At 37.8% G+C, this 21,458-nt stretch overlaps 1 long non-coding RNA gene across 1 annotated transcript in view; it reads left to right on the forward strand.

Moving 5' to 3' along the window:
- Positions 1–21,458, forward strand: part of LOC768995 — an 83,296-nt gene that overhangs the window by 21,052 nt on the left and 40,786 nt on the right. The gene's annotated exons all lie outside the window — the stretch shown is intronic.

The following is a 21,458-nucleotide window of genomic DNA, read 5'->3' on the forward strand; positions in this document are numbered from 1 at the left end:
TTGGTCCCAGCAATATGTGGGTTCTTTACCACTGTTGAGACTAGACAGCAAATGGGGTTCATTTTAAGCCTTGTGGCTCAGTGGGAAGGTCTCCTGCATAAGTGTCTTTAACCCTGTTCCTTATGTGACAAATAACCAAGTGTACCTTGCTGTCTTGGATGTTGTTAATTTGCTGTCTTATTTATGGTTAAGCCTTGTGAGGTTACTGTTATATCAACAAATGGATTTCTGCTTATGTTTTACAAGTGAAGTGTGCTTTTTCTCATCCTGACAATAGGAGAGGTATGCTGTGGATGTCCCTACTTCTTGGAAACTTACAGTTTTTGAGGAGAATGAGCCAACAGTATATTAGTGATAAAATAACATTTGACTCTCAGATAAACTGAGAGGCAGTACTTTACTCCATAAAGAGTGGTTAGGGAGATAAGTAGTTAAGTGTGCAGCTGCATGAAGGAAAGGAAGCTGTAGCTTGGTGGTGGTAAGGAAGGTGTCATCTGCTGGATCCTGATTAGAGATTTTCTGTGGAAAGAGAAGAAGTAGGCTAGTGTGAAGGTGTTCATGGACAAATATTTCATGATCTCCACCTTGAGAGAAGTTCCCTTTGTAATGCTTTTTTTTTTTTTTTGGTAGGAAAACAAGGATCTTATGTAAAGAGAATATTTTTTGTGGGTTTTGTGAAGTAGCTGCTTTTAGTAAAAAGGGCCACCCAGCTGCATATCTGATATGTACCTCTATTGCTAGAGGTAATTTCCCTGTTCAGACAGCTGAGTTTATGTTAATGTGAGTGAATCCATGCTGAAGTGTGCAATTCAGTCTAAGAAATATGTTTGTTTTTAACAATAGCTGGAGGTGTAATAGTGTAGTTGTATGTGAACAGGCTCTCTTGTTCCATATGCTTGTTTCCTATTTCTCATGAGCTTTTTGCTGATGTGTGTAGTACTTTCCTTTAATGATTTTAAATTGTGGAGGTATTGGACAACATCCTCTTCTTACATGTATTGGCCTGTGCTTTTAACTTGCTGGAATTGTGGTGAGATGACCTTGAATGTCACCAATACTTCCAGCAACAATGGTTTATATTTAAGTGAATTTGGCTCTGTGGTATGCTCACAGCTTCTTTGCATGCTGTGAGGGTTGTTCAGTAGGGGGATGAAGTGGGGAGAAGGTAAGTGACAGGCAGAAGGAAGGCTTTCTTGGTTTTTAAGCCAATATTTAGAGTTGTGCTAACTAGCCAGTTGTCCCCTCGTGACCAAGAAATGAAGCATTTGCTTACTTCTTTCTCTGGTTCTCCCAGTTTAGCATGTTTAACTTTACTCCCCATTGAAGCCTAGATTTCCTCTGAAGTAGGCAAAGTAAACCCTTCTCTAGTGTAGGTGCTGTGCTTGCCCTGTTTCCTCTGTGTTCTCTTCTGACTTGCTGAAGCTGATGGCTGCATCTTGGAACAATAAGCGGAGATAATGATTTATGAAAAGAGTTAACAGCAATTTGCTGAGGAATGGCCTCTGTTCTTGTATAGAGAAGGTGCTTCATTGTGAGATAACTGTGAGCTTGAATGAAACAATTACTCCTGTTCTGTGCAGACAGATCTCTTTAAACTGCTCCTTAGTGAAAGAAGTGGAAGCTTGGCAGAGGCTTAATGGTGTCTGTGGAAATATAATGGAAAAGCTAATGTACATGGTAGCGATTATGAATGTTAAAGTTGCAAGTAGAACTTCCAGCTCCAGTGAACAAGTCCTTGGTTGCATGTGTGGTCTATGAATGCCCATCTCTTTCTTATGTCTTCTCTCTATCTGCAGAATAGCTGGTATGGCTCACAGGTGTCTGAATTGAGGAATAATTAGCTTTCTTGCTGTAATAGCTTTCCTGTGTCTGACATATGTTGTTGATGTAACAGGATGGTGGGGGAACTGTTTTGCAACAAGTGTGTTAAAATTAGCCAGGTAGTGATGCAAAGGAGTGTTGTCCCCAAATGATCGGAAATGCTTAAGCGGAAGACAGAACAAATGTTTTCACGGTGAGAAGAGGAGAAAGATTACTGTTTAGATGTCACTGTGTTTGCAAGGATCACTTTATGCTAAAGCTGCATTGCATTAAGCTGAATCTTGCAATTCCACCAGTAAAGCAAACATTTCTCAACTTCTGTGCAACCTTTTCCTTTAAGTTGTGAAGTGCTCAAATGCTTCTTAAAGTTTATTCTGAATATCTTTTTTCTTGTAAGTGAACCAAATTCAGTACATTAAGGAGTACAGTGAGAATGACCTTTAGTGTTTCATTATCTAGTTATGATATGCGTTGAAATTAATGCTGAAGAACCATTATTTGTCAATTTTCAGGGGAGCTATACTGTTTTGGAAGGTAATATAAAAAGATGGGGGAAAGACATTATTCTTCTTTCAATAAACATCTTTGTATGATTTTCAAACTTCATTGATGTTTTATGGCAGGTGTTTTTAAACTGTATAGGATTTGTGGAAGGGGGAAAAATTTTAGACTGGGGTAGGGTTTAGTCCTTTCATGCATGCCTCTTTTATCTTTTCACTTCTCCATTTCAAGAGAACCAATGACTTTAGAGTGTATTTCAGGCAGTGTGGATTAATTGGAATAAAAATGATTTGAAGACTTCAACTTCAATGAGAACAACCTCAAGAGCCTAAAATTAACTGTGTAGTTACTGACAACAGATGTGTTTTACAATTGCTTTGAAAGTATTTGATATGCTCATTTTAGTGCAGAAAAGTCTTGGAGCTTCTGGCTAGAGAAGTGGATGCTCTGCTGTCTCTTACCTCATGAGAGTTGTTGAGGGTCAAGTTCTCCAGTCAGGTTACTGTCTTAAGACAAACAGGTTTAGTAAGCTCAAAAGCTGGAAGTGGTTCTCCTTTACCTCCTCTTCCCCCCCTGCAAGATCTCTGACCATCAACTGAAGAACTGTGTTCCTTTTCTGTCCATGATATGAGCTGTGACTGCTTGAGGGGGTCAGGTGGAAACATCAGATTCTCTTGGTGCTTCTGAAGTCAGACTGGAGTGGATTGGGTAGGACCATGCAGTTTTGGGATATCTGTTTGAAAGCTAATGCTTATTTTCTCTCTTTAAGACAGTTCAGTTTAGAATGAGATTTTTTTTTTTATTAGAAGAAATGAGTGATCAGGATGTACTATTCTCATCAAGCTGTTGCTATAAGCTACTGGTCTGTCTTCAGCTCTTGTTTCTCTGGCCCAGGTTTCCAGCTGAGCTGATGGAATTGGTGTAGTTGTTTCTAAGCTGACACAAATCTGAGTATAACTAAAAAAGCTTTTCATACCCATCCATCTTCCTGTTTTTAGGAAATGACTTATTTATTACCCTTAATTGATAATTACAGATCTGAAGCAAAGCTGCTAGTCATACAAGATTTGAACAGACAGGATGTTGTTTGCAAGGTGTTTGAAGAAGCCTCCAGGGTGGGTGGGGAGCTGGGGGTGGAAGAAGCATTCAAAGATGAAGGTATTGTTTTGATTTCTCTTGCTTCAGGGCTGAGTACTGTAATGACCGTTGATTGGTGTATTCTAGAAGTGTGGAGTTCATTTTTTTTTCCTTATAAAGCTGAAAAGTATCAGATTACCTTTGAATGCTGTGAATAGACTGAATGTATTTATAGTACTTCTTTTGGGAACAGTGAGAAAGATGCACAGTTTATCTGTATTCACACAAAGATGTATGATATAGAAAAGACTCCTTAATCCTGGGAGCTGATATGCTGCCGTGGAGGCTCTGTTGTACAGGTGATGCAATGATACATTCATGTCAGACTTAAGGATTCCCCAAATGTTTACAGCCATAATATTTCAAAGCATTCCTGAAACCTGTTAATGAAGAAAACTGAAATAGGTCACAGTGACACTGAATTTTGTAGAAAACTCAAATTTGATTTGAAGAGGAGCCTTAGGCTTTCTCCAGCCTGTCAAATTTGACCTTTTATCAGTGTCTGTTTTGTTTTGAGCACAGATCTTCACTTATCTCCATATTCACGTCAAACAAATGTTCCCAATGTCAGTTACCAAGTCAGGTATTCAGAATGCAATAGCAAATGCTTTCTGGTAGCTGGAAAGCATTTTTTCACAAGATGCAGTCACCTTTTACAGGGTGAAATCTCATTTTAGCATAACGCCTGTTGGGTATCATATAAATGATGAGCAATGTATGTGTTGGGATAAGAAGTTTTAAAAATAGCTTCAGGAGTTGAATAAGCAGTTTTAACTTTAATTCTTGCTGTGGGCCTGAGCCATGAAATACTGCTTTATTTCTGTATCTGTATTTCTGTAAGGCTGCTTTTATGGGGCCAGATGGCAGCCTAAGAAATGTGATGTAGCTATGGAAGAAAACAGGCCCTCATTGCAAGCAGCCAGTCATAAACATTTAAGGGCCACATTAGTCTTGATATAAATGCAAATAAATCTGGAGTAACCAGCTAGTGTTGATGGGTATACTTCTGCTTGCTCCAATATATTAACTTCTGCTCAACAGTGAATTGGCTGTGGGTGGAAGTAGTCTTTGTATCTTTAGTTGTTGTAGTTTTAAAGATTCTGTGCTAGCTGGAGTAAAGCTGGTGTGCTTACACTATACATCTTGACTTGGTGCAGCTGGTGTTGTGGTAAAATCAGTACAGGAAATTCACTGACTTTTGAATGCTTTTGCACTTGCTGTAAGAATTCTAGCTGGAAAGCTAACACTCCTGGGTGGATAAATGGATGCTTATCATGTATGTAAGCACTCTGGTGTTTTAAAGCAGAAATGAAACTGCCATTTATGTTAGTTCAAATAGAAATATATTCAAAATCTACGTAGATTTTTAAGATAAACTGTTTAGAGAAGCTTACAAGAAGCTACCATGCATTTCAACTGGTCTTGTGTTCTGTTACTGTGCAAGTTCTGTGTTCTTTTGATTTTACTAATTCTAGCAAACACTCTTTTCCTTGCTGTGACTTACTGTGTGGGGTCTTGAGTAGCAAATCCAGTGTTTGTAGTAAGAGATGTTTTCTGTCACTGGTAAGTGGAAAATGATATTTTAAATTATTTTGTGTGGGTTTTTTTGTTTATTGTTCCTGATGGTTCTTGCTGAATTGCCTTCTGACATCAAGGTTCCTCTCTGCTCTTCTTTGGGGAGTCAAAAGGAGGGAGAAGTGTGAACAGAGAATTAGACTTACCTTTCTGTTGACTTTCCTGAAACCTGAGGGCACTGAAATTTGCTGAGACAGCTCTCCTTTGCCAGTTGAGATTACGTGGGGCTCTAAAGCTTATGCTTTTCTTCTAAGCATGGGAAACACTTAGAAGATGAGAACTTTTTTATGCTTGCTGTTTAATTATTCTGTCTCTTGGAAAATATGCTGATTTTAGTCCTGGATGTGTTATGAATGAAATAATTTCTGTGATATATGTGGTAGTCCACTAACTATAAGGAAGCAGATCCTGAACCTTAAAGCCATGCACTGAAAGCTGCCGGCCAGGGAGCCAGGTACACAAGCAGGTTGTGTTCTTTGATGTGCCGAAGCCACCAGAAGATTGATAGAGGATTCTTCCATCTGTAGGAAAACAGATGAGACTTGTATGAGACAGCTTTTGAAAGGAAGGATTACTGCATCTAATTAATCTTTAGAACTGTAGGCAGGCAAGCAGGTGTGGCCTGTCAGTTGCAAATGGACACCTCTGTGTGAGAAACATACTGAGAGCAAGAACAGATTTGAGACAATGGTTGTGACATGCACAATGCTGCCAGCCCCTCCAAGTAAGTTCAGGGAGATCTCTGTAAGTGGACCTTTGTGAAGTCTTAGAAAATAAGCTTTATATATCCCTTTATGTGTATGAGAGCTGAGGTAGAATTCAGAAGAGTCCTCGTAGACCTTGCTTAGATTAATTCGTAAACCCCTGAGCTCATGGTCCTTGTTAGCTGGAACAGTTATAAGAATACATTTTTCCTTGCATTTGATTTAAAAGAAAGATAGCCCAGCTCTCACAGTGTAACCTGTACTACCTGCACACATTTTGAAAGCCATGCTACCTTTGTGCTACTAATAGCTTGTTCTCAGCTAGCTGCTGTGCAGACTGCAGGTTCAGGGTATAGCGGCATTGTCTGTTTCTCGCTAAAAAGTGACTGAAGTGTATTGCATGTGGCTCGTGTGTATTGAATGCAAGGTCAATATGCAATGGAGCTGAGGAGGGAGGAAATGGGAAGTGAAACTAATGCTTTATGTCAGAGGTGTCCAATGTTCTGACTTACCTGGGCTGCATGTAGATATGTAATGTGTAGTGTATGTAAGTAACAAAACTTTTATTTTTGTAATACTTCCTATTAAAGCATGAAAAAGAGAGCAACAGAAATATAAAGAGGTGAGTTGGATGTGTATGCTTTAAATGTTTTGGAAAATATTCTGTTTAAATAAGGGATACCATATTTTGAACATGAGATCAATCAAAAGGTCACTTGCTTGGATTTGTGGGTGTCTACCTATGGATGAAGGATAAATGAGGAAGCCATGGATGTAGTCTTGCAAAGAACTCCACAACAATGGAAATGAATGCAGAACCTGTGAAACTGAGTGTGGTTGGTATCCTCAATGCCAGGTGCTTATTTAACTGATGATATCCAAATCAATAAATTGGACATGAAAATATACTGGACTGGAAGCCTTAACTCTGGAGATCAGTAGTAATGGAAGTGTTTAAGCTCTATGGCATGAGTTATCATCTTGCTGACTCTTTTACTTCCGGAGTTAAATTAGAGGAGTTTTGATGAATACACTGCTACAATAGCTTTCCAAGATGAAACTGTGACATCAGTAGATTTGAGTGCAACTGCACAAAAGGAGAGCTATATTAATCCTTCTTATGAGAGGAAAAGCCTTATGTAAAGTGAAATGCTTATTTTTAAAAGTGCTAATTAGTTCCAATTCTTCATGAAATGCAGTTGCTCGTCTCTTCCAGTATATCATCATTGAACTGATAAGAAATACTTTTGCAGTGAAATGCATAGACTTGCAGTTGTCTAACTTGTAGTTGCTATATATATATATATATATATATATATATATGGTGAAGTGCAATTATTTAAAATAACATTAAAACCCAGAGGATTGGGTGAGAAGAAATGTAGCTTGAGAGCAAATAGTCATCTGAAAGCTAACTAATAACGCAACCAAATTTGCAATATTATGCTTACAAGCAGATGAAGAATCAATTGGCAGACTGGTCTCTTGTTCTTGCCAATGCATGTCCAAAGCTACATTAAAACTCCCATATTAATCTTCAGTCTTAGAATAAGAAATAACATTGTAAACACTAAACAGGTTGTGTGGAAAAATGCAGAATTTCTTTCACTGATGATATTTTATATATAGAAGCACTGAACAGCCTGAATTTTTTTTATCTTCAAGTTGGATGCATCCACACTTAATTTGCAATTTTAAAATGGCTTCCAAGAGGCTTAACCTCCTGATATTTTCTGCAGGTTTTTGAAAGGATAAAGGAAATGACAACCCTAAAGTAGTGATGCTCTTATTCTAGGGAATGAAGCTGTTTCAGGACAAAGTCGGGTGGCTGCCATGTCAGTTTCCAGGAAAGACATTTTTGTAGAGTGTTGAAATAGTATAGAGAATAACAGGGAAAACTAAATTTTCTTTGTTTAAATTAAAGTGGAAGATTTACTCAGTCCACTGGAAAGTACACAGGGAATGATGGCTTATTTCTTCACTGCAGGAACTACACTGCTTCTTATCCCCTTCCTATCTTTCTGAATGTACAGTTTGTTTTGCATGTGTAGTCTTTTCTGTCTAAATAGCTTTGTGTGTATTTTGAATTCAACTCATACATTATATATGCTCAAAGCACTGATGGAAGATATCTGCTCTGAAGTGTTTCTGATAAAAATGGAAGAGAACTTTCAAAGGACTGAAGAATGATATCTATGCCATACATTAAAGCTCATTTTACATGCTAAACTGGATTGAGAAATTCATTTCTCATGGGAGCTGTTGACAGCTCTAACTTAAGCTATTTTTCATAGATCAGATTATCTGCTGAAGTGACCATCTTCAAACTGAACGGTGAGGAAAGCTGGGTAAAATGAAATAATTACAGTTCTGTAATACTGCTGAATAAAGAATGTAGAGATCATGAGCCAGTTTCTTCATCTGTTTGCACCCAGTTGTCATTTAATTAGAAGCTGAAGTGGGTATTTGTCACTGTTGCCTTGATAAATTTGCAGTCCGTTTGCGCAGGTGGAAGTGGTACACGAGTTGTCATTTTACAGGAGTAAATCTAAACCATGTTTCACTACGACAATTCTGGAATTCCTCTATGCAATGCTGACAGCTTACCCCCACAATTACTGTCAAGTTCTTCTTAATAGTTAAAAATCTCCCTTCTGGGGAGGTTTTCTGTGAATTTGTCTGTTTGTATAGAACCTAATCTAGCTATGGTTCAGGACACAGACTAACAAAATGGCAATGACTGGTTGCTTTAGAAGCATTAGTTGCCTTTGCACAATGCCACAGATACAAATAAGAGCAATTTTCTTTTTTCAAGTACTTAATCCTGACTTGGCTGTGGCAATCTCATGACCTAATTCTATGTATGGTGAACTCTTCTTGCTTTTTCCTATCATTGGTGTAACTCTAGTTGCTACTGTTTTTTAATTTATATCACTAGTTTTTGAAGAATCATTCTAGTCACTGGATAGGCTTTATTCCTGAGAGGTCACGGTCTTCACAAAAGCTAAGGAGGAAAAAAAAAAAAACACACATGCAAGTGTGTATGGCGCATGTTGCTGACCTGTCTGCTCTTGAATTCACATCAGCAGGCTTTAAGAAGAAATAGATACACAGGTGATAGGGCAAGTAAAGCTTAATTACAGACATTCAAGAATGTTTTAAAGAAAATACCCACAAAATCTGAGATTTCCTGGTACTTCTCTGCAATCCCTGGGAATCAGGATTTCATCCCATTCAAAAACTGCACATATCCATGTGTGTTTCAAAATCCATTTCTGGTTTTAAGACATTTTCTACATCCTACCTCACTAATTGTAGTGGTTGGACTTGAGGTTTGAAGGGCATTCCTGACTTCCCTTTTGGAGAGACTAAAGAATTTCTGAAGATGGTTTGTTAGTGAGCTGCTTTCAAGTTCTTTGCCACTCAAAGGGTTATTTGAAAGTTAGCTTCCTAAGTGCTTGGCAGTTTTCTTCTCAGCAAAATAGAAAACACTTGACTGATTTACCTTAAGAGGAGCATATTATGTGCAGCATACTTGAAACTACTGAGACTTGCACCATAAAAAGTATAGTGAACAGTACCTTGGAGCTCAGTTATTGTTAGGAGAAAGCAGTCAGTTATGAAAGTAAAAGATTATCTAAATGGTTTGCATTTATAAACTAATGATGGGGAGGAGGGGAATGAAGTCTTGCATACATTATATTTACTTAGAAATTAAAAGCTACAATATTTTGTTGGAATATTTAACTATAAGATTTCTATATTAAATACTTGTTTATTGTCAGTTTGGGATCATGGCAACATCTATCAGAAGAAACCTAGATAGGTCGTTTGGTCCAGACTCCTCCTTAGAGCTGGGCTATTGCCAATGTCAGGTTGGGGCAGCAGTAGCTTTGCTTGACCAAACCTTGACAGTTTTCAGGACTGAAAAACTGTAATCCACTGGAGCAGCCTGTCCCACTGCTGAGCTACTGCCAGCCTAGCAGCTGTGTAGTGTCCAGGCTGAAATTCAGAAGTACTAATTGATTCAGGTGATTTATGGGAGTTGCATCGAATGAATGGTCACCAAATGTGGTGCCCTCTTAGCCTACCTTCTAAAGATGTACACTAGAATTGAAAGATGCTTCAGCAAGTGTTAATGTGTAGCTGTGGGACAACTTCTTGTCCCCAGACAGAAAACATACTCTTTTCATTTAGATAACTGCTTATTCTCTTCCTTGAAAGATATTAATATTGTGATTTCTATAGAAACTGAAATCAAGTTTGAAGACTTCTCTATAATTGTAGGAGTCTGATCTTGTTTGTGAATTGCTGTATCTGTGAAGTAATGTGCCAGGAGGGGCAGATGTGTATTTCACCTTAACACTAGACTATTCAAGCTTTGTTTTTTACTCTGTTAAGGAGGAGTTTCAAAGGAAAATAGATCAGCAATATAAATATAACCTAGCTCAAGTAAAATTGTCAGCTTTTAGTCATGAGAAACACCTAATTTTTTTATTCTTGATGTTGCTGCCAACATCATTTCCAGAACACAAATGGGGGAAAAAAAAAAAGTAATGTTTTAACGGTACTAAGCTCACTTACATTTTGACTCAGGCTTTTTAATTGAAGAATATCTTTAAATGCGTACACAGCATTTAGAGGTAGGAGAGAGGTGACTTCAGTGAATCAATTTCAATGAAAGATTCACAGAAACAGCTATAAAGACATTGGCTTCATGGCTTGAAAGAAAGGGAAATATATTTTTAGAATTATTCAGGTTTAGGGCGTAGCTGCAGAACAAGGATCCAAAATTAACACAATGATCTGGAATGACGCCTTCTGCTTCTCAGTAGGGCTACTCATCCCAAATGTTATGCTGCTGTGAAGCATCTGTAACTCTAAGATAATCTAAACATACACAGAACTCTACAGAAGGCAATGTGTCACGTTATATAGGTATATATGATGAGATGTGGTATGTTGTCTTTTTCCAGGTACTGACATTTAGGCTACAAGTGTTAGTAAAAAGGCAGAATAGCAGTTTCACACAGTTTCTTCTCTTAAACCAAGTGTCTTGCACTGGGGTTAGCCTGGAACCTGCTGTTTTTTAGGGAAGCTCCAAGGACTAAATGTGGCTTTACTCTTCGTTCTTAGTGATATCCATAGTAACTAACTGTTTTTACTATTATGAATAATATAGAAAATATGAAGTTGTCTGTAACCTGAAAACCAGTGGAGAGGGCTACATAGACTCCATCAAAATTATTTTGGGTACAGCTAAGTTAAATTTAAGTCTGTTTTATTTGTTAGATATGTACTAAAGTCTTTAGCATAATGACAATAGGAGTAGCACTGGCTAGAATAAATTCCCTGCTTTATGCAATCACCTGGAATAAAACTGATCAGTGAATCTGCTACACTTAGAACATTTGATCCTGCCCCCTGTCCGTAAGCTAAATATCTGTAAAATAAGCAGATCTGAGTGTGCTTGTAACATTTTCCTTTGTAAAGATGTGTTTTTCCCCTAAGGATGAATTGTTAGACATTGTGCTTAGATGAATTTAAAATAAATTGCTGAAATGAGGTAAGGACTCTCATTAGATACAGGATGCTTTAAAACTTTATCCTGCAGAAATGGCAGAGGGTGTTGGTGGTGGGGGGGGGGGGGGGGGGGGGGGGGGGGGGGGGTGGAGATTGAAAGTCTTTAAGAAATCTGACCTAAATATAGAATTAAATTAATGGTTGCTTTAATGGCCTAAAGATTTGAATGTGCTCAGGTTTGGAGGTGCTCAAAATAATCCCTCTAAGATTAGACTCAGAATCATTAAGATTACAGTTATACTTTCATAATTATCTCATAAGCAAAAACCATTCCCTTCAAGATAAGAAATGAACTAAGATATTACCAAAGCTGTCTGAGGTGTTTGCATGAGTTGGTTACAATAAATTCATTCTGTGTTTGAATGCTTAATCCATATAAATGCTTTCTGTAATGTTTTACCTGTTACCATTTCTCTTGCCTATTCCCACTGTGCTGGGTTAAACCACACCAGGAATGATAGAGACGGCTATTCGTATGGATTCTACTGTAGGAATAGAGTAATAATAAAGAAAAAAAAGGCTCAGATAGTTGGCTAGAGGACTTAAAGCAGAAGTGTGTGCATGGAGTAGCATAGTAATTACATTATGCTTCTCCTAGACTCCAAAGTCCAAAAAATTCCAAAGTAATTCTTTAAAGAAATTTGAGGATATGCTTCTATAATTTTCCTCTTTTAAAGTTTGTAGTTCTGAGAGATCCAAGCTTGGAGAGAAATCTTTTAAAAGAAAAATGAATCTGATAAATATTCCTGAACCACAATTCAGAGTAAATGGATTGAGGAGATAGAATTTTAAATTTTTAAAAGGAACAGCCCTAGATAACTCCTTTAGAATCACCTGTTACTGTATGATAGTAATCATACTTCTGTTTTGTGCTCTGTCAACTGAAGTTTCATTCTCAGCATGAGCAGAAAGCGATGATAAAACTTTATTCCTCTTTCTACTTCAGGAGATTAGAGAATGTGAATTAAAACACTTTGTGCTTTGGAACTTATAGTGATGTTATAATTGTGTCCCTGTTTTAATAATATATATGAACACAGCCCTGAGGAAAAAGCAATATATTTTTGAGAAGGGTACAGGAAAGCCACAGAGTGCTGAGCTTGAATTCTCTAATACTAACTTATGTGCATATACAAATCTGAAATGGTTAAAGTTAATATTGGATTGTTTCATCAGTGTCACTAAATGTTGGCAAGGCTAGTGTGATACAATCAAGTCATGAGACTTATCTATCCAGAAGAGGACTAAAACTTGTACTCTAAAAGAATGGGATCCTATGAATTAGTGTTCTTCAGAGGTGCAGTTTTCTTAGTCATGTGGATCTTTCCAGGTTTTAGATAACAGTATGATCCTAAACATTTCCATAATTATTCTCCTAAATTTTGTTTCATCCTAGAAAGGAAAAGTAAAACAACACCAGAAGCGGTATCTTGGTAGTTGTAAATATAGGTGCTAGGTTCTCACTTCTGTCTGTCTCTGAATAACAGCTTAGATGTGTGCCCTGGGGAGGCATCTACTTGTAGGAATAAATCGGCAGAATATCAGTTAAGGACAAGTACAGCACAGATGGTTTGATTCATTGTATATAGGAGCAAAGTGAATGCTTTTAAATATTTTCTTGTTTTCACAAGACTTAATTAAGTCAGCTGCTCAGAAGGCTCTTTTGAAGTAGACAGGTCAGGGAATTACCCCAAAATTCTGAATTTAAATTCTCTTTGTTATATTTGACTTATACTGCTTTTCTGGGCATATATGGGCTATTCTTTTCAGTGTGAGAAGTGATTAGTATTTTAAACTACAACAACATCTCATTAAAATCATTGCATGTCTTTTTGAATTCACTGGCAATGTTAGCAAGTTTCATCTTGCCAATTATGACTCAATCTTTGCTGTATTATAGGAAGTTTTGAGCCGGGTGGCTTCTGGTTTTTGTTCTCTGTCAACTCAAGTGAACCAAGTTAGAGTAAGACTGCAGCAGAAGTACTTGTAAGAAGTCTGAGATTGATCTAAAGAGATCATGCTTCCAACTTCCACACTTCTCCCAGCTGCTGCTGTCTGGTGTGCAGCTGCAGGATGAAGTATGTGTGAAGTACAGCTGATGGATTTCTGGAGAGCAGGTGCTCACCCTTTTCTCTCACTGCGTGCTTGAGGACCTGTTTCTCTTCTCTTCTGGTCATCGTACTTCTACAGCTTAGTTCAATTTTGGACAACTGATATTTTTTTCTGGCTGCCAAAATGCTTTGTTGTATAGGCAACCTCACCATTTGTATAAAAGTATTAGAACATGAGTATGAAGCTTTTATGTACTTAGTACCTCATATCTGAAAGGTGTCGTCGTTACAGGACGTGCCTATCTCATGGAGAGCAAACAAGAATTAAAATATTAACACTACCTACAAGGCATTTTTAATTTATGCTGTAGAGTAGTTAAATGTCATTATCAATAAGGATATCACAAAATCTTATATGAAGAAATTTAAAGAAAATCCCTATGGCCTGATTTCAGCGCGTGCCTATGCCTTGCATGTGATTATTAAAAAAGATACTGTATGTTTTCAGGACTGGCCACCATAAAAATAAATTGGTAAGCTTTAGCCTGGTCTTTGATTAGATTACAAACATATGATATATTTATGAACTGAAAAAGTCCTTTGACTTAGCTGTCAGTGATTGAATCATAAAACAGCTTAGCTTGGAATCCAGCTGTGGAGGTCACTTTGGACCTCATGCAAGCAGGAGGTTGGGGATGCTCAAAATTCTCCCCTGAACCATCTGGTGTCTGTCCAGGTGAATTCTTTCCAGAAGCAGTTTCCCCAGCCTCTCTGGGCTTGCTGTTCCAGCATTTGAATGCTGTCACTGGGAAGTTTGTTTACCTAAACAGAATTTCCCTGTTGCAAGTTGGCCATTTCTGTACATTTTGCAGAAAAGTTGAGATCAGTCTTCACTATACCTTCTCTTGGGTAACATTCATAGAGTTTAATCTTAAAGTAACTAGAAGACAGGATAAAAGAAGAAAAATGCGCAAAGTGAAACTTGCATACAAGATAGAACTATAATGAAACGGTGTTATAGGTTCTGGATAGCCATACTTGGTCATGACTATACTGATTTTTGCAATCAAAGGTAAGTGTTGGTGTTCTACTGCTAAGTTTACGGTAGTTTAAGGTAGGGAAAAATTAAATAAAAAAATCCAGTGTCTGCAACTTAATCTGAATGCAACTGTCAATGCACATTGGCAGTTATACAAGTTAGAACAGTCTCCAAGTTTTGGGTATGGAAGAATGTATTTCTCAGTGTTTTGTGAGGACCTAGGAAGATTTGACTATGTACTACTAGTTTTAAAATGAATTTAAGCATCGCTGCTGATGGGGAAAAATAGTTATCTGCTACATCCTGTAACACTGTGGAGTTGTATTGGTAGTGGAGCTGGAGGTAGAGTTCGACCTGTTATCAGCTCTAATTTATCAGCTTTGAAAAATGACTGGAATTCTCAAAATACAGAAACAGACTTTCTTTGAAAGGTTTTGTTCCTTCTCAGACTGATAAATATAAAGAAGGAAGAATGTGATGTTTCAACTATTAGGAAGCGTTAAGAGTATATACTGTATATAATACTATGAACTACCACTGCTCTGGTTTGCACTTTGAATAACCTCATCTTGCAGAACCACTACTGTATGTCAAGATAGATTCTTATCATGACTTAGAGCTGTTAGGACTTTAGGAGCAGCTGCTGTAATCTTCTTTCTGTTCTTCATTTACTTGAATTCTTGATTCATGCTATGATCACTCCTTCGCTTATTATTGGTTGAATAGTTTAGTCAGGTTGTATTCTTTAATATACAATATTCTTGCACAGTTTTCTTAAGCCATGCAGACTTTAAAATTTATTTCACTTACAGATGCATTTTCTTTCCTATTTTTCAGTTTTTCATCTCATTTATTAAGATGTCATTTGTTTTATAACAAATGTTAAGAATGCCACCGTTTATTCTGTTTTATACAACATTTTATATTGACTTTTCTGATTGATTCTTTTGCCTGTTCTCTGAAGTGAGACTTTTTGTTCCATAATTATCCTGTAAATTGCAAGTGCATTCTCAGAACTGAGACATTCTTAGGAGTTACCTTGATCACTGGTTTTGCCTTGTATACAATAATCTTTGATTAAATTTTTTTTGCTGTAATAAACTGCATATGTAAATGATCTCTTATTTAAAATAAGTGTAAGTATTTGAAGTATGAGACTATTCTAGGTGACACTTCCTGAACAAGCCTCTTTGCATCAGCTCTAGCATTTGCAACACCAAACTGATAAGCCTTTGGACTAGTAGTCTGTTTTGCATTTTGAAAGAGCAACTTTCATGTCTTAAAAAAAAACAACCTACAAAACAAATACTATGCAGATAAGGCATATAGAAATAAGGAGAATAAGAGGGGGAGCACTGTAAACAAAGAAGACAAGTAGCTTTTTCTGAACCTGAAATTTCTAAATGAAGCTACTACAGAATGAAAAATAAAATGCAGTTCATAAGAGCAGAATTGTAGAATATGAATTTAGATCTGGGAATTTTCATAGCTATGACCACAGACGGTTAGTGATTGAGAAGGATCGTGTAAAACATCTGACAGAAAGGTCAGGCTGACAAATGCTACAATCATTATATCAGTAATTGTATTTCTTTCTCCAATTTCTATAATGAGATGACTGATGAAGATTATCTTAAGATCCTTGGAATACTACAGTGTACCATAACATGGGAAATGCTCTGGAAGGGTAAGAGGTCAAGTGCTGTATAAAGAGTATGGGGGGAGATAGGGAGAAAGATGTTACCTTCACTGAAGTTGCAAACATCACATAGATACTTGTAAAATACATTGATTTAGGAAATCAGTGCAGTCTAGCTACCGATATACAAACAAGAAAGGTATGTTTACTGTCCCCGTGAAGATAGTGCACATTATGACAAGAGTATGCGTTACAAGCTCTTAACTCACACCTGCATACTGAACATTCTGTGGGTTCTCATCAGTTATGGGGGGAACAGATCCTGCCTACTCTTTTACCAAATGTATGCAACATAAGGTGAATCCCATTAATGGGGTCGGCTATGAAATTGGAACTGAAGGTGAAAACAGAAGTTCCTGGCTAGGAAAACTCATTGTCATTGTATTTGTGCTCTGCAAACCTTTTCAAAGTGGAGTACAAGGCAGTAGGGAAGCTAAAAGACCAATAAAGATTTTTGAAGTTCTGGTTTATAACTCATATTTACACATTATAAAGCTGAAGAGAAGATGCTTTGCCTGTAGTTTTTGGATTGAGCCTAATATATTTGCTGTAACAGTTCAAAGCCATTTGAATTTACACAGTGGGGATAACATTTCTTATCGAAGAGATTCACTGTGACGTGAAGCAGCATTTGTTTGTGTGATGTGAGCTGTGGCAGTAGTTGTCTGACAACTTCTTGCTTTCTGTTTTTTTTTCCGGTATTCCAGCAGTTACAAGATGTGACTGCAGGCATGTGATAGAGATTTTGCTGTCTGTTGCCATGAGCAATGTTATACAATGTCTTTGTACAAATGTGCCATCTGTAACTTCTGTGATTTTTGCCATGACCTATCAGAGTTGCTAAGCACCATCTTCCAAGAGGTGCGTAACTGAAGGCCTCAGACATTGTAGGGAAAACAAACAAAATATAGATAATGATATTAATAAGCTTGATTATTTCAGGTACTACTTACTGTGGAATCTTGATCCATGTTCAATGCCCTCACCTCAAGGTGCTGTTACCTTGTCTGGATAGAAGTCTAGCAATTGCTCATGGACATGCCCTTCTCTCTCTGTGTCACAGCCAAAGATAGTCTAACCACCTTCTGTGGCTCAGGCCATGAACAACATTTTCGTAGTCCATAGTAAATGGTCATAAATTGTAGTCCAAAAGAAAATACAGCAATAACCTGTATTCTAACTAGTTAATGCTGCTTTCTGTTTGAACCTGAGATCTTGAAGGTAACCCTAAGCTTCCCCAAATAATGGTGGAAGAAGGCTATGGTTCTGTCCTTGCTTCCATCTTTCCCGACAACACAAGTCAGAGTACCTGAAGAACTGGAGAGCCTCCCTTCTTTAGAATTAAGTTACCTCTGATTTGTAGCTCAAGTGTTGTAGGCTGGTAAGATGAGGAAAATCAGGTTGCTTTGACTTCATAGCCTGATGCTTTCGTGTCTTGTTAAGAACCTGTCGACTTACAAAAACTTCCATGCTGAGTCTTTAGAAAAAATAAGTCATCTGCTTGCACTTTTATTACTTTCCATTTTTAATTAAAAAACCCTGCTTTCTGTAAATTGATTCAAGCAGAGATACACAGCTATCACAGTTGTGGAGCTGAACTGTCTTCTGTGGATATTTATTTTGCTAGAAAATCTCCTCGGGATTACAGCCCAATCATTTGACTTTGTGAGGTATTCTAGACCTGGTCAGGAAGAGGGTCAATGGGTAAATGAGTAACTCCAACAGTTTGCCTGACATCTTGTCCCTCACTACACTACTAAGGGGGTTCTTATCTTATGCACGACAGACTCTTCCATTTTAATTATATGCCTTCCATATCTCCATGAGAAACAGCTTATCTTACTCAACTAAATGCTTGGATATACCTAAATGGACTACATAGCTATGAAATGAAGACAGCCACACCTTGTATTGATTTTTGATTTGGAATAGGTCTCTTACTGCTGAGTATCTGTGGAAGTGAGATTCAGTTTATATATTGAGTCTATGTATTCTTCACGGATACCTCTTAAAAGTGGTCCAACAGCCACAGAAAACTGTCTTCAGGCACTATCAAACTGGTAGCTTCTATGAGGTACCAATGATTTGAGACTATTAGCAAATTTTATGGTCCCCTAGAGCCTGTGCAAATGATGTTCTCCTTCAATCTTAAAACTGTTCAGAAACTATTTTTATGAGGAAAGGTAATGTATAGTACAGATGATTTTTCAGTCCTCTAGAGTTCTTACTTTCATTGCAAAATTTTTCTGATGCATAAGAAAGCTCCTGCTGAGGCTAAACATGATCTCAGCAGCTCTTCTAAGCTAAAACCCAGGAACACTGAATTTATTGTATTCAGGATCAAATGCAAATATAGATAAAAACTTTTCTAAAGTCGTAATGTGATATTTTTTGTAAGTCATAAAATCCTTTCTTTGGACTATACTGCCTGGCCTGTTGTTTTTTGTTCAGTTGCAGGGGGCTGTCCATCCAGGAAGGAGTAGTGGTGTGTGTCCCCACGGGGGCAGCCCCTTCTCTACCTCTTTAGAGAGTGGGAGGACTTCTTGCTGGGGTTAAATTAATTGGACACTACTTGACATTTTAAATTAAGAAAGTGAGAGAGGAGTGATACAACTTCCAAGAAAAAAAAAGAACTTTATATTAACTAGTGGACTTGAATTTTAACATAATAAAACTTCCCACATTACACTGATATCTAAGTTGTTGCTCAAAGTAATGCTTCAAATTTGTTTCTCTGAAGTGCTGCAGTGACAGCAGGCACTGAATTTGCTGTGGCAAGGAAATCTGTTCTGGATTGCTATATAAGGTTAGCTCTTGGTGTTGGTTGTGGGAGTGGGCTGTGTGCAGCCCTTCTCATTTACAATGCAAATGAGAAGGGACTTCTTTCATGTTGCTCTAAGTAGACATATGTAGCTTTCACACTGCAAGACTGAGAAAACATAACTTACTGTCTGCACATTGTAGTCCAATAGTCTCGTAGTTCTCATTGTTCAGCTTACCATTTACCAAGATATTTCTCCTATCTAAAATTAAATACGGTGTTACAAAACTCATTGTCTACCCTTTATTGAAGGAAACTGTTACTGTTTCTGTTAATATTTTAGACCACTCATGGGTCTGCTTTTGAAAAATATCCACCTCTGCAGCTGGGGAGTCTCACTTCTCTTGTATTCTTTCTTACATAATAGATGCTTGTCTCTTATTAGACTTCATTCATTTTTGCTCAGTACCTTAAAAAAAAAAACCCAGTCTGAATGACTTTAAGTGCACATTGCATCTTTATCTATCTGATCTCAACAGATGTGGGGAATTGTCTTAACTTGGAGACCTTTCAGTACCAGTGTTACGAGTGAGCTTTGTAACTAATTCATAAATCAGTTTTGTGAAAGAACAAGCTGCTTGACAGAAGTATGTCATTTAGAGAGACTTATGTATTGGCAAAGTAGTGTCTGCACAGAAGTGAGAAATGTATCATTTATAGAGGGCATGAAGAAGAAGCAGTGATTTGAGAACTACAGGGAGGAACTTTGGCAGAGGAGAAATAGGGGCATAATTGTAGCTAAATTTTCACTTTAGATCTTCAGTATTTGCTCACATAAGTATCAGGCTTTAAGGGATGTGACTTTTATTTAAGATTGTCCAAAAATAGGTCTTGGGAGGAATTTGAATGAGAATGCATGTGTGTGGGAGGGGATGGCATACTGGAGTGAGAAGGCTTTTTCTTTGCAGAGTGGGCAGCATGGAGGAAGTGTGAAAAAGTAGCAGGAGGAGGCAAAGAGGCATTTCTGAATAAGTGTTGTGACGGAAGGCAATGTCCAAGAACTGATTTAGGATCATAAACCTTTAGAAATGGATCTACTCTGATATGGTGATGTGGAGAAAATTACTGTAGAAGATGAACAAGTAAGGGATGTAGTTTGAACAAAGAAATGAATTGAATAAGTGTTTATTAGAGATATATTAAAAAAAAATTGAGTACTGAGATGATGTTGTAAAGCTTAGAGTCTGAATGAATACTAATTACCATTAGACAAAGAAAGTGTTAGTGTGTATCAGTACAGGTTAGGTGCTGACCTGCTGAACTCCTCCTAAAGAGAAGGACATGGATCATGATCCTTGTGGACAACGGTTTGACCATGAATCAGTAGTGTGCCTTTGTGGCCAATGATGTCCTGGGATGCATTAAAAAATGTATGGCTAGCAGGATGAGGGAGGTTATCTTTCCCCTCTGCTCTGCCTTGGTGAGGCCTATCCCAGAGAGCTGTACTCAGTTCTGGGCTCACCAGTTAAAGACAGGTGATTTCTAGAGCGAGTCCAGTGGGGGGCCACAAAGATGATGAGGGGCCTGGAGCATCACTTCTATGAGGAAAGTCTGAGAGATCTGGGACTGTTCAACCTGGAGAGGACTGAGAGGGGGGTGTCTCATCAACACTCCTAGCTATCTAAAGGATAGAGCTAGGCTTTTTTTCCACTGACACCCAGCAACAGGACAAGGGGCAATGCACATAAACTGGGACATGGGAAGTTACAAGTGAATGTAAGAAAAAACTTATTTCTGGAGGTGACAGAGCACTGGAATAGGCTGCCCAGAGACGTTGTGGACTCTCCTTACCTGGAGATATTTAAAACCCACCTCAATGCTTTCCTGTGTAATCTATTGTCAGGAACCCACTTTAGCAGTGGGTTGGGCTAGATGATCACCAAAGGTCCCTTCCTACTCCCTATATTCTGTGTTTCTGTGGTAGTACTTTAGTTGGTGAAAATTTTCTGAATGCCATATAATAAAAAGTGCAAGGCTCTGTTTTGCTGCAACAATGAATAATAGGAAAACAGATGGCTCGTAAAAAAGGAATGAAAGGATGCAGAAGGTGCTGGTGTGAGATGGATAGGAGGTCTGTTTTGTTTGTACTAAGATCTAGGTGGCTATCAGTCATTCAAGATAGGTGCCAGTTGATGAAAGAGCTTATGAACTAATAGGTGTGAGAGCATCGACAATCTGATAAGTAAAGCAGATGGGGAAGTGTCAAATGAGAACATGAGGTGAGAAACATTAGAACTGCAGTTTCTCAGGACAGATTTAGTAAAAGCTGAACATCAAATACTTTGGTATCCAGCAGCCACTGTCACCTACCTCACCCCTTTAATATCTTGGTTCAGATTGTTCTTCATTCTTCTTTTTTGACTCCTTTACTCTCAAGTATGGGAGAGATCATATCATGTTTCAAAATAAATACTGTGGTTTTGATGCAGTTTAATTATAATTGAAAGCTAAACTCCCATAGCTGTTGAAATGTTGAAGACCTAAAAAGTGCACTTGAGTTTCTTATAAAAAAATAAGTATCTGTAGG

Source organism: Gallus gallus, chromosome 4, assembly GCF_016699485.2.
Source record: "Gallus gallus isolate bGalGal1 chromosome 4, bGalGal1.mat.broiler.GRCg7b, whole genome shotgun sequence".
NCBI lineage: Eukaryota > Metazoa > Chordata > Aves > Galliformes > Phasianidae > Gallus > Gallus gallus.